General features: G+C 31.6%; 1 protein-coding gene across 1 annotated transcript in view; it reads right to left on the bottom strand.

Annotated features, from left to right (window-relative positions):
• The window catches only part of tup (LIM1_Isl and LIM2_Isl domain-containing protein tup), a 75,186-nt gene that overhangs the window by 30,198 nt on the left and 32,973 nt on the right, over positions 1 to 12,015 (bottom strand). The window lies entirely within an intron of this gene.

Below are 12,015 nucleotides of genomic sequence, written 5' to 3'. Positions count from 1 at the left end.
AGAGGTCGCTCAAAGCAATTTATGTTTACAAAATAAGATTCTTGTAATTAAGCCACTCACTTTCTATACTTAACCCACTTTTAGTATATATATATTTTATAATTTAGGATTGTATTAAACAAAACTGGCTTTCGCTCGCTGGGGTTTCTTCACCTTTGCATTTCTGTTGTTTCGGCACTTTTGACAATTTTTATAGGGGTTTTAGCACATTCTAAGAAAGTTTGAGTCTCTGACAAGATACCGTATCTCGCATAGTTTGGCCTGTACTTGTATAGGCATGAGTAGTCAAGGTGGCATCTCATAGTATATTGACTTGCATTCGCTGGGGGTCACTCAGCCTTCATTAGCCACTACTAACAATTTTTCTGGAGGTTCTGGCCCATTCTAAGAAAGTTTGACTCCCTTATAAAAAGTCGTATCTCTCACAGTTTGACCTGTACGTACATAGGCATGAGTAGTCAAGGTAGTATCTCGTAGTATTATGACTCGCGTTCGCAGGGGGACACTCAGCCCTTATTAGTCACTTCTGACAATTTTTCTGGTAGTTTTGGCCCATTTTAAGAAAGTTTGATTCCCTTACAAAAAGTCGTATCTCTCACGGTTTGACCTGTACGTACATAGGCATGAGTAGTCAAGGTGGCATCTCATAGTATTATGACTCGCGTTCACTGGGGGTTACTCAGACCTCGTTAACCACTTTTGACATTTTTTTTGGGGGTTTTGGCCCATTCTAAGAAAGTTTGATTCTCTGACAAAATATTGTATCTCTTACGGTTTGGCCTGTACGTATATAGGCATGAATGGTCAGATGAGGTCTTATAGTATTTTGACTCTCTTTCGCAGAGGGACACTCAGCTCTCATTAACCACTTTACAATTTTTCTGGGGGTTTTGATACATTCTAAAAAAGTTTGATTCCCTGATAAAATGTCGTATCTCCTACGGTTTGGCCTGTACGTGTATAGGCAAGAGTGGTCAGGATAGGGTTATTATCCAAAATCTATAACAAGATATCTCGTAACAATGAATGAATTAACACTTACTACTTTCCAAAATTATTTTCCATTTCCTTGTCACTAATATAAATTTTTCAAATACCTAAAAGTATTTGATATAAATATACAACCCACATAAAAGTGAAATAATCTAACAGTCCATATATTGAACTTCAAAGTATCTTTGAACTACAAAGAACGTTCCTAAATTCCAACACTCGAGTACTAGCTTAAAAAACGCGGTGTAAGTTTAATCTGCAATTGGTGAGCAAGTCCGATGACACGGTGAACAAAGTAGAAGTCGAGAAACGAGTGGGCTTCCAGTCGCTGTAAAAATCGATCATTTCTACCGGATGTCCTCTCTACAACGGCGTACACGCATGAGGAGCCGCGACCACCATGAAGATCCCGAGGAGGATGTGGATAAGGTCAGAAGCAAGGGTGTGGAGGGGCAAGGAGTTGGGGAAAGAGGACAGGAGTCGCGGAGGTAAAGGCAAGGGCAAGTTCGGTCAGGATCAAAGAGATTCGAAGGAGAGAAGAGTGTCGGCGGCGTCCCATTAGCTTCCAGAGACGACAACCACGCCGTATCTTCGAGAACTGTGCCTCTGCACCGATGCACCTTTCGCTTCCTCTCTGTCTCTTATAAATATGGAACACTCTCGGATTTATGATGTTACGATGACGAATTCACCGCCGGTATTCGATAGATATTTGCACGACACATCACCGTTTTCTGATGTCTGGTGACAGGTGTATGCTTGTAAGTGTTGGTAATTTGGAATAATGGTGATATATTGAGGTAAAAATGTTTGGGTCAAAATATTATATCGGCTGTTTTTATTCGACCATTTTTATGTAATTTGCATTGGCATGTGACATAGGATTGCTAATTTGGAAAGAACGGCTATATATTGGCTTAGTAAAAAATTATATCTTTTCTTTTACTGGATGATTTTTATATATTTTTATAGAACAACATTCATATAAACTGAGGAAGTGTTAATCTTGTAACATTTAAATTGTGATTTAAATTAAAAAATTAATATTCAAATTAATATTAATATTTAATGTTTAAATTTCAAATTTTAAAATTAGTAGATATAATTTATTATATATAATTAATAGGAACACTACAATTAAGTAGAACAAGTATTATTCTATTTATGTGAATATTCTTTATTTTTTAGAAAAAAATCTACATGGCCTCGAAGTCTCCATTTTGCATAATCTTTTCCAAAAAAATTATATCAAGTTTTATATGATTTATATTATTCCTTTATTTATTTTTAACAAAATATTTCTTTAGATAAAAGAAATCTTACTTTAATAGATAAAAAACAAATAAATATATATTTATAACAAAAAGTACATAAATTAATCAGAAAAGTAAATCAAATTCAAACTCATCATAAAAATTATTTAGTTATGTAGAATTAATTAAATTAAATCAAAAGTCTTCAACAAATTAAATTAAATAAAATCTTCGTTAAACTTAATTAAATAAAATCTTCATTAAATTTAATTAAATCAAATTTTCATTGAATTTAATTAAATTAAAGCTTCATGTTTAAATAACTTTAAAGATTTAAATAATTGAAATACAAAGATATTAGAACATAAAATAAAGAAAAATAAAACAAAAGTGAATTGAAAATGTTACGTGAAGCATTTATCATTCCATTAATTACATTTACATATTTATTACGATTAGATCTGTTCGTTAACGTCACAAAAACGTCGATGATTAACATCGTAAAATCAATAACTATTAAACAATTTTCTTTCGTATTCAGCTGTCACTCAAAATGAAGGCTGCATAAACGCGATCGAAAAGGTGCAATTAAAGCAGGTAATTGCGATCGTATCGCATCGATGATCGGACATGTGAAGACGCAACGTTCAGAAATCGATGATTGAGTGTCATGTCGAGATGGAGCAAAAGGCGCGAAATTCAAATTCCTCAAACTTATGAGTTTATTAATTTATTGTATAATCATTGTTCGTAATTTTCAATGTTGTAGAATATGTAAATTAGAATGTTTATAAATTATGCGATTTAGGCACATTATTTTCAAAGTTATAAGTACTTAAACAATTACGTCTTCAGAGGTTAACATTTTGTAAATTCTATTTTTTTGAATTTTTAAATTCTGGTATTTCTATATTTTTTAATTTCTAAATTTTCTAATATAGAGAGTAAAAAATACCAAATATCTAAATTTAATAATTCAAAAATTTCCAAATCACAAAATTCCTAAAATATACAATTTTTGAGATTAGAAGTTTAAGAATTTTCGAAGTTAGAAATCATGAAATTCCAAAAGCTTAACTCTCAATGTTTCAGATATAAAAATTCTTAAATTCTTAAACTTCAAGATTTCCAAACATAAAACTTTACAAATTTATCAATTCCTTAAATCTCAATTCTTAAATTTGTGAACTTTGTAAATTTCGAAGTCCCTAAATTTCTAATAGATTTCAGAATTTCCAAATTCGTATATTTTCACATTTATAAACTAGTAAATTTCCAAAGTCCAAAGGTCCCACATTTTCAAATTTGGAAATTCCTAAATTCCCAAATACCAATACTTCCAATTCCTAAATCTCCAATTCCCTTAATTTTCAAATTCCTAAATTCCAAATTTTCAAGTTTTTAAGTTTTTAAATTTCTAAACACCCAAATTCCAGTATTTCCAATTCCCAAAATCACGAAATCCCTAAATGTTCGAATTTCTCAAATCTTAAATTCCCAAATTCCCTAATTCTGATATTTTCGGTTATTTAAATCTTGAAATCTCTAAGTTTCCAAATTTCTCAATTTCTCAAATCCTAAATTTCCAAATTCTCATGTTTTCAGTTCCACAAGTCTCCAAATCCCTATATCCTCAAATTTCGAAATTGCGAAAACTTTACATTCCCAAATACCTAAATCTCCAAACTCCTAAAAGCGTAAATCTCTAAATCCTCAAATCCAGCAATCCACAAATACCTAATTTCGCAAATCCCCAAATCCCCAAATACCTAAATCTCCAAACTACTAAAAGCGCAAATCTCTAAATCCTCAAATCCAGCAATCCACAAATACCTAATTTCGCAAATCCCCAAATCCCCAAATACCTAAATCTCCAACTTACCTGAATCCCCAAATACCTAAATCTCCAAATCCCTAAATCCCCAATACCTAAGCCTTTAAATCCCTAAATCCCCAAATACATAAACCCATAAATCGCTAAGTCCCCAAATCTTCAAATCTCTAAATCCCAATTACCTAAATCTCCACCTTACCTAAATCCCCAAATACCTAAATCTCCACCTTACCTAAATCCCCAAATACCTAAATCTCCAACTTACCTAAATTCCCAAATACCTAAATCTCCAACTACCAAAATTTCCCAAATCCCTAAATCTCCAAATCCCTAAATCCCCAAATTCCTAAGTCTTCAAGTGCTTAAATCCCCAAATCCCAAAATCCCTAAATCCCCAAATATCTACATTCGTAAATCCCCAAATCCCCAAATCCCCAAATCCCCAAATACCCAACTCCCCAACTCCCCAAATCCCCAACTCCCCAAATCCCCAAATCCCCAACTCCCCATATCCCGAAATCGCCTCCCCATCAATTCAAACCTCGCAGTCTCTAAATTATCTGAAAACTATCTGTAAAGCAACTACATTCGTTTCCCAGCGTACGTCTCCATACATTACATAGCACAGACGGTTGAATCGCACGCACGTCAACTTCTCATCAAGATTCTGAATTCAAAACCGTCCGACCTTTGCGATGTTTGAGGAATCTTACGGCGTAAAACGGAAACGCTTGACGTGTTTTCAAAGTCTTATCGAGCAACTCGTTAAGAGAGTAAATAGAGGGTACAACCGATCTCGGTGCGAGGCAACATCGATGCGTGTTTAGAAAAAAAAAATTGACATTTCGAAGTCGGGTTTATAATATATGCGGTAATAATGAATGCTTAATTGACATCGCGTTGCACCGTCCCTGTACGATTTCTGGAAAGCATGAATAATGCATGCAATTCATGCGGCTTCGGTTATAAAATATTCAGTTTGCCATTTAAATATTACAGCGATTCAAGAGCAATCGGAGACACCGGCAACACGTACAATGTGTATCAATCGCGACCGATTAATGTATGATTTAAGATCAATTAATCGCTCGATAACACGCGGTGATATTGTGTGGCGTTTCGCAAAAAACTGTTTTTCGAAATACCTGTAAATCAACGCTTCAGAAATATTTTATGTCTTCGCGGAGAAACTGGTTTTATGTACCTGTTGCGTTTCATTTCGTTTTAGCATTATTATTTCGTCGCGAGCTATAATTTTTCATTTTAATTATTTATTCGTTTATGGTGAAAGGACGTTTCGTACTTTTATTTTAATGGATTCAAATTTAATGTAATTTTGTTTATTACGTCAGAATTATTTTTGAGGTACTTGGAAATTAATCGCCAAGAAATATTACTTTCTACTTTTTTAATAATATATTATTAGAATGTAATTTCTAGTAATTATCGTGGAATATTTCAAAATCACCTTAGAGTGTATTATGAATTTTTTTGTACGATTAAATTAAAATTAATAGATTGTTACTTAGTTTAATTATAGATAGATTGATTAGACTTAGCAAAATTTTAAACTTAATGAAAATAAAATATGTGTAATTACAGAAATGTTCAATTTTAGTTTCAAAATTTATAAAAAATATTACCAAAAATAAAATTTCCCAATTTTTCCAAATTTTTAAAATTTCCTAAGCATCGAAAATTTTAAGGAGCTCTTCGATTTCTAAAAAATTCTCTAAAATAAAATTTTGAGCCTTCCTTCTAAAATTTCTAAAGTTAAAATTTTAGAGAAGTAAAGATACTTCGTAACAAAAGTTATTGATGAGTTATTTAACTCGAAGAATATTTGATTAATCGTTAGATAAGAGGCAGGATATGTCTCGATTTACATTTTAAATGAAATGTCTGTCACAATAACTAGAGGATTAATATACTACCGTTTTAACCGTACAATTAGTATAACTAATCATTACATCAAACAACTGTAATCATTAATCATTCTACCTTGATATGTTATACTGAAAATTTTAACATAGATTAGAACTTGTTTGCTTCAAATACTTATGCTGTTACTATGTATCATTATCTTGCATTTTATTTAGAAACGCGTAGTCGATGTAGATAATTTATTTAGATTATCTTGCATTTTATTTAAAAGGCATTTAATAGTATTGTCTGTTTGAACGTTGATTACTGAATAATTCCATTGCGATCGAAGTGGACAAAATTTCACTGTTTAAATAAATAAGAAAATTATTTACAGTTAGATAAATATTGTAAGTTACCTAAAAAAGTTAATATAAATTGATCATTTTATTGTGAAGAATATATTCACTATACTTGATAAAGTCTTAACTGCTCAAGTAAATAAATAAATAATGTAGATTACGTACTAAAGTTGGTAAAATTGATCACTACAAATAATGTAAGGGTGCAATTCACTTGGACACAAAAACTTTGGAAACTTTCTCAAATTCTTTTAAAATACGTGGCTGATGTTTACACTTTAATTTAATTTCATAGTGTGAAACATAATATTATTTCAATCATTATTGCTACATATGTCTTCTTTGTAAAAATTCATTTATAGAAATGAATTTCTCTTTAAGTAATAAAAAAACACTTCTCAGACATAAATATCCTGAAGTTATTATAATAAATAATTATTGAACATAGACAAATGTCTCTTAAATTATTAATAAATAATTATTGAACCTAGATAAATATCCCTAAAATTATTGTAAATTGACAACATAGATAAATGTCCTTAAATTGTGAATAACTAGTCACTGAGCACAGTGAAATATCTTTAAAGTATTAATCGATGGTCTTTGAAATAACTTTCCAATTATTAAGAAATAATTTGTGAATTTGGAAATTAGTCAATTTGCAAATTTGGAAGTTTGAAAAGTTGGATCTTTGGAAGTTTGGAAATTTGGAAATTTGGAAATTTGGAAATTTGGAAATTTGGAAGTTTGGAAATTTGGAAATTTGGAAATTTGGAAATTTAGAAGTTTGGAAAGTTGGATCTTTGGAACTTTGGAAATTTGGAAAGTTGGGTCTATGGAAATTTGGAAATTTGAAAATTTGGAAATTTGGAAATTTGGAAATTTGGAAATTTGGAAATTTGGAAATTTGGAAATTTGAAAATTTGGAAGTTTGGAAATTTGGAAATTTGGAAGTTTGAAAAGTTGGATCTTTGGAACTTTGGAAATTTGGAAAGTTGGATTTTTAGAACTTTGGAAATTTGGAAATTTAGAAGTTTGGAAAGTTGGATCTTTGGAACTTTGGAAATTTGGAAAGTTGGATCTATGGAAATTTGGAAATTTGGAAATTTGAAAATTTGGAAATTTGGAAATTTGGAAACTTGGAAATTTGGAAATTTGGAAGTTTGGAAATTTGGAAATTTGGAAGTTTGAAAAGTTGGATCTTTGGAACTTTGGAAATTTGGAAAGTTGGAAAGTTGGATTTTTAGAACTTTGGAAATTTGGAAATTTGGAAATTTAGAAGTTTGGAAAGTTGGATCTTTGGAACTTTGGATCTTTAAAAATTTGGAAATTTGGAAATTTGGAAATTTGGAAATTTGAAAATTTAGAAATTTGGAAATTTGGAAATTTGGAAGTTTGGAAATTTGGAAATTTGGCCATAGATAAATATCCTTGAAATTACTAATAAATAATTATTGAACCTAAACAAATGTCCTTCAAAATTTTTAATAAATAGTCTTTACTCATAGATAGATATCTATCAATTATTAATAAGTAATCAATAACTCTCTTTACATCATTGATAAGTAATCTATTCAGAATTTGTTATTTTAAATAATGGATCACGGTTCTAACGAAATATCCTTTACAATCAGAGGAGATAGCACAGCTCAAGTGATTGATTGGCGGCAAAATGGATCCCGAAACATGAAAAAAAAGATAATAAGGATGAGAAGGGATGGGATCGTGAAGGGAAAAAGAAGAAAGCAGGGATTTTAAAGTAGCTTGCTACTGGTAGAATGTGGGTGGCGAATCATCGTTGGTCTTAATATCACCTATACGTCATACTTTTTATATGCATCAGATATTGTTTTTTTTTACATTTATTTACTTTCTCATGATATTACTGTTTTTAATAAAATAATGTTGTATAACACTATTTTAGATTGAACAAATAATTTTGAAAACTAAATGAGAATGTCGAAAGAAGGGGTTAACGAGAAAAGAGGTTAGGTTAGGTTTTAACTTATAATAACTAATAATTGTTATAGGTTAGTTAGGACATATATGTGCATTTATTAAAATTGATGGTTGAAACCGTTGTTGACTAACAAATTTCTAAATTTCCAAATTTCTAAGTTTCCCAGTTTGCAAATTTCTAAATTCCCAAATTTTCCAATTTTCCAATTTTACAAAGATCCAACTTTCCAAACTTTCAAACTTTCAAACTTCCAAAGTTCCAAACTTCCAAATTTTCAAATTTTCAAATTCCTCAAATAACCTAAATTTCCAAATTCTCAAAATTGCCCAAATAATCTAAATTTCCAAATCTCCAAAATCCCCAATTACCAAACTTCCCAAATTCTCAAGTTCCCAAAATAACCTAAATTTCCAAATTTTCAAAATTGCCCAAATAATCTAAATTTCCAAATCTCCAAAATCCCCAATTACCAAACTTCCCAAATTCTCAAATTCCCAAAATAACCTAAATTTCCAAATTCTCAAAATTGCCCAAATAATCTAAATTTCCAAATCTCCAAAATCCCCAAATACCAAACTTCCCAAATTCTCAAATTCCCCAAATAACCTAAATTTCCAAATATCCAAATTTCCCAAACACCTAACTTCCCAAATTCTCAAATTCCCCAAACGACCTAAATTCCAAAATTCTCAATATCCCCCAAATAATCTAAACTCCCAAATTTCCAAAATCTCCAAATATCGAACTTCTCCAATTCTCAAATTCACCAATACCTAGCCTTCAAAATTTCCAACTTCCCAAATTTTTTTTCTCAAAATCTCACGCTCCAAAATATTTTTTCCAAACGTTTCAAGTACGAGTTACTCAACAATTAGGTTAAAGCATATTTCCAAGAAACACGTGCTCGTACAAAAACGATGGATAACCCTTGACAGCAGAACGATGGGAGCCGCATAAAAAATCCTGAATTTAGAACAGGTAGATAAGACGACGTGAAGAAGAGTATAAAAATAAAAAGGGACGTAAATAGAGTAAGAGGACCGAGCAAAAGCGAAAGCAAAGTGAAAAAATATCGGAGAGAGGTATCGTAGGGTAGCGTGTTACTAAAAGAGCGAAGTAAAAAAAAAATACAGGTACGGTTAAGGGTGTTTGATCAGCAGGTCAGAATCCGAATATCGGGTATCATAATTTACATATCTTCGTTAAGGGGTGTTGGAAGCTTCGCAATTAATCGAGGAACCAAGCTCGTGTTCTGTTTTCTTTAAATTATTCGTGGGAAAAATTGTGTTTGGTACGTTGCTGATTGAACAGGTAGATCAATTTTTCTTTAGTTTTTATTTTATTTAACTATTGATTAGGTATTGATTCATAATGATTGGAGACGTTGTGAATGTCTGTATGATTAATTAATATTTTGTGGGTGACATTATTATCAAATTATGAAAATTTCCATTTTTCAATTTTTCAATTTTTCAATTTTTCAATTTTTCAATTTTTCAATTTTTCAATTTTTCAATTTTTCAATTTTTCAATTTTTCAATTTTTCGATTCTTCAATTTTTCCATTCTTCAATTTTTCGATTTTTCAATTTTTCCAATTCTCAATTCTCAATTCCTCAATTTCTCAATTTTTCAATTTTTCAATTTCTCAATTTCTCAATTTCTCAATTTTTCAACTTCTCAATTTCTCAATTTCTCAACTTCTCAATTTCTCAACTTCTCAATTTCTCAATTTCTCAACTTCTCAACTTCTCAATTTCTCAATTTCTCAATTTCTCAATTTCTCAATTTCTCAATTTCTCAATTTTTCAACTTCTCAATTTCTCAATTTCTCAACTTCTCAACTTCTCAATTTCTCAATTTCTCAATTTTTCTATTTGTCAATTCTCTAATTCTTCAATTCTTCAATTCTTCAATTCTTCAATTCTTCAATTCTTCAATTCTTCAATTCTTCAATTCTTCAATTCTTCAATTCTTCAATTCTTCAATTCCTCAATTCTTCAATTCTTCAATTCTTCAATTCCTCAATTTCTCAATATTTGATACCAACTAAATTTCCAAATTTCCAAATGATCAAATTATCAAACTCCTTAAACCTCCTACATCTCTAAATTCCCCAGAACCTAACCTCTAAAATTTCCAATTTCCCAGTGATGTATTCTTTTTGAGGTTATCGAGGTAATATTACGAACTTGAATATTAACTTCTTAAACGCTATTAGATAATAAACGTACACCACAGACATTAACCACAAACTCCAGAAACTTTGTCCATTTAATTTTGCTCATATTTGGTTAGGTTATCAATATCTTCTAATTCAGGTTAGGTTAGGTTATCAATATCTTCTAATTCAGGTTAGGTTAGGCTATTAATATCTTCTACTTCAGGTTAAGTTAGGCTATCAATATCTTCTAATTCAGGTTAGGTTAAGTTATCGATATCTTTTAATTCTGGTTAGGTTAGGCTATCAATATCTTCTAATTCAGGTTAGGTTAGATTATCAGTATCTTCTAATTCAGGTTAGGTTAAGTTATCGATATCTTTTAATTTAGGTTAGGTTAGGCTATCAATATCTTCTAATTCAGGTTAGGTTAGATTATCAGTATCTTCCAATTCATCTTAACGCAAACCCTTGACACTAAACCTACGTACCCTTAATTTAAAATTAAAAATGAAGAAAAATAAATAGACAAGCTACCTATAAAGTACACACGTTCTTTATCAAAATTTATCAAGTACAAATTTCAAGAATGCCATCTCAAATTAAACAATTTGTTTGAATCTTGTGAATCGGTCACTTGAATATACTCTTATCGTAAAATATCCAGTAAAAAGTAAGAAACTTGGCCCACATTGAAAACGAACGACCGAAATAAACGTGTACATCGAGTTTCTTTGCACTTGATCTGCCCACAGTTATCCCATCCCCGGCCAGGTCAACGTGACATCCCAGCTGCCCAAAAGCGAGGGCATACTAAATTAAATGTCCGTTGAACCGTATCCAGGTTTGGTGCGACGTGGATTTTCGAGTCGGCCAGATGCATTCTTCGTCGAAAGTCGACAAAAATTCGTGAAGGGTTAAAAGAGTGTCCGATGAGACATAGCGAGGTAAGTCGGAAACGTAGGGAGGGGAAACAAGGAGATACGTTAGGAGAGTAGCGGTTGCAGCGTTACAGAAGGACGAGGAAAAGAAAACGGCGCCGTGGACTGTGTCGAGGATGTCTGGTTGGCAGTTCAGAGGCGCCGACCCGGTGTCCCACGGCGTTTGTTTGGTATTTCATTAACACCTCCGCTAATTATTTCCCTTTTTTTGTGCGGCGAGGCCGGTTTCGTAGCAGGATCGGGAATGCACCTTACAAGTCCAACCTTAAGGATACCTTCTGCCTTTTCTAAGGATATGCTTCTGCGGATGTAAAATCCTTTCCTCCAATATCGTTTAAGTAATTATGCACTTTACATTCTCCCATTTTATATTTCACCACTTTTCTTTTACCATTGATCATAGTTACTAGGAGTAACGGTAAGGAAAGGTGAAGGACATTTTTTAGTTCAGGACATTTCTGAAACATTGGACTTGAGGTTTCAGTACGATTATTTTTAACCCCCTTGTCTTGTTAGGTGTATCATACTGACAATCATATGCGAGGACCAAGTGAAGAAAGTTAGAATTTTAGGTTATTTTGGTATTTAGTAATCCCTCATTATGTAGATTGTAAGTGGACTTGGTATTTGTTAACCTAACTTAACCCCT

Source organism: Megachile rotundata, chromosome 15 (assembly GCF_050947335.1).
Source record: "Megachile rotundata isolate GNS110a chromosome 15, iyMegRotu1, whole genome shotgun sequence".
NCBI lineage: Eukaryota > Metazoa > Arthropoda > Insecta > Hymenoptera > Megachilidae > Megachile > Megachile rotundata.
The sequence above is the reverse complement of the archived record's forward strand: the minus strand, read 5'-3'. Positions and strand labels throughout refer to the sequence as shown.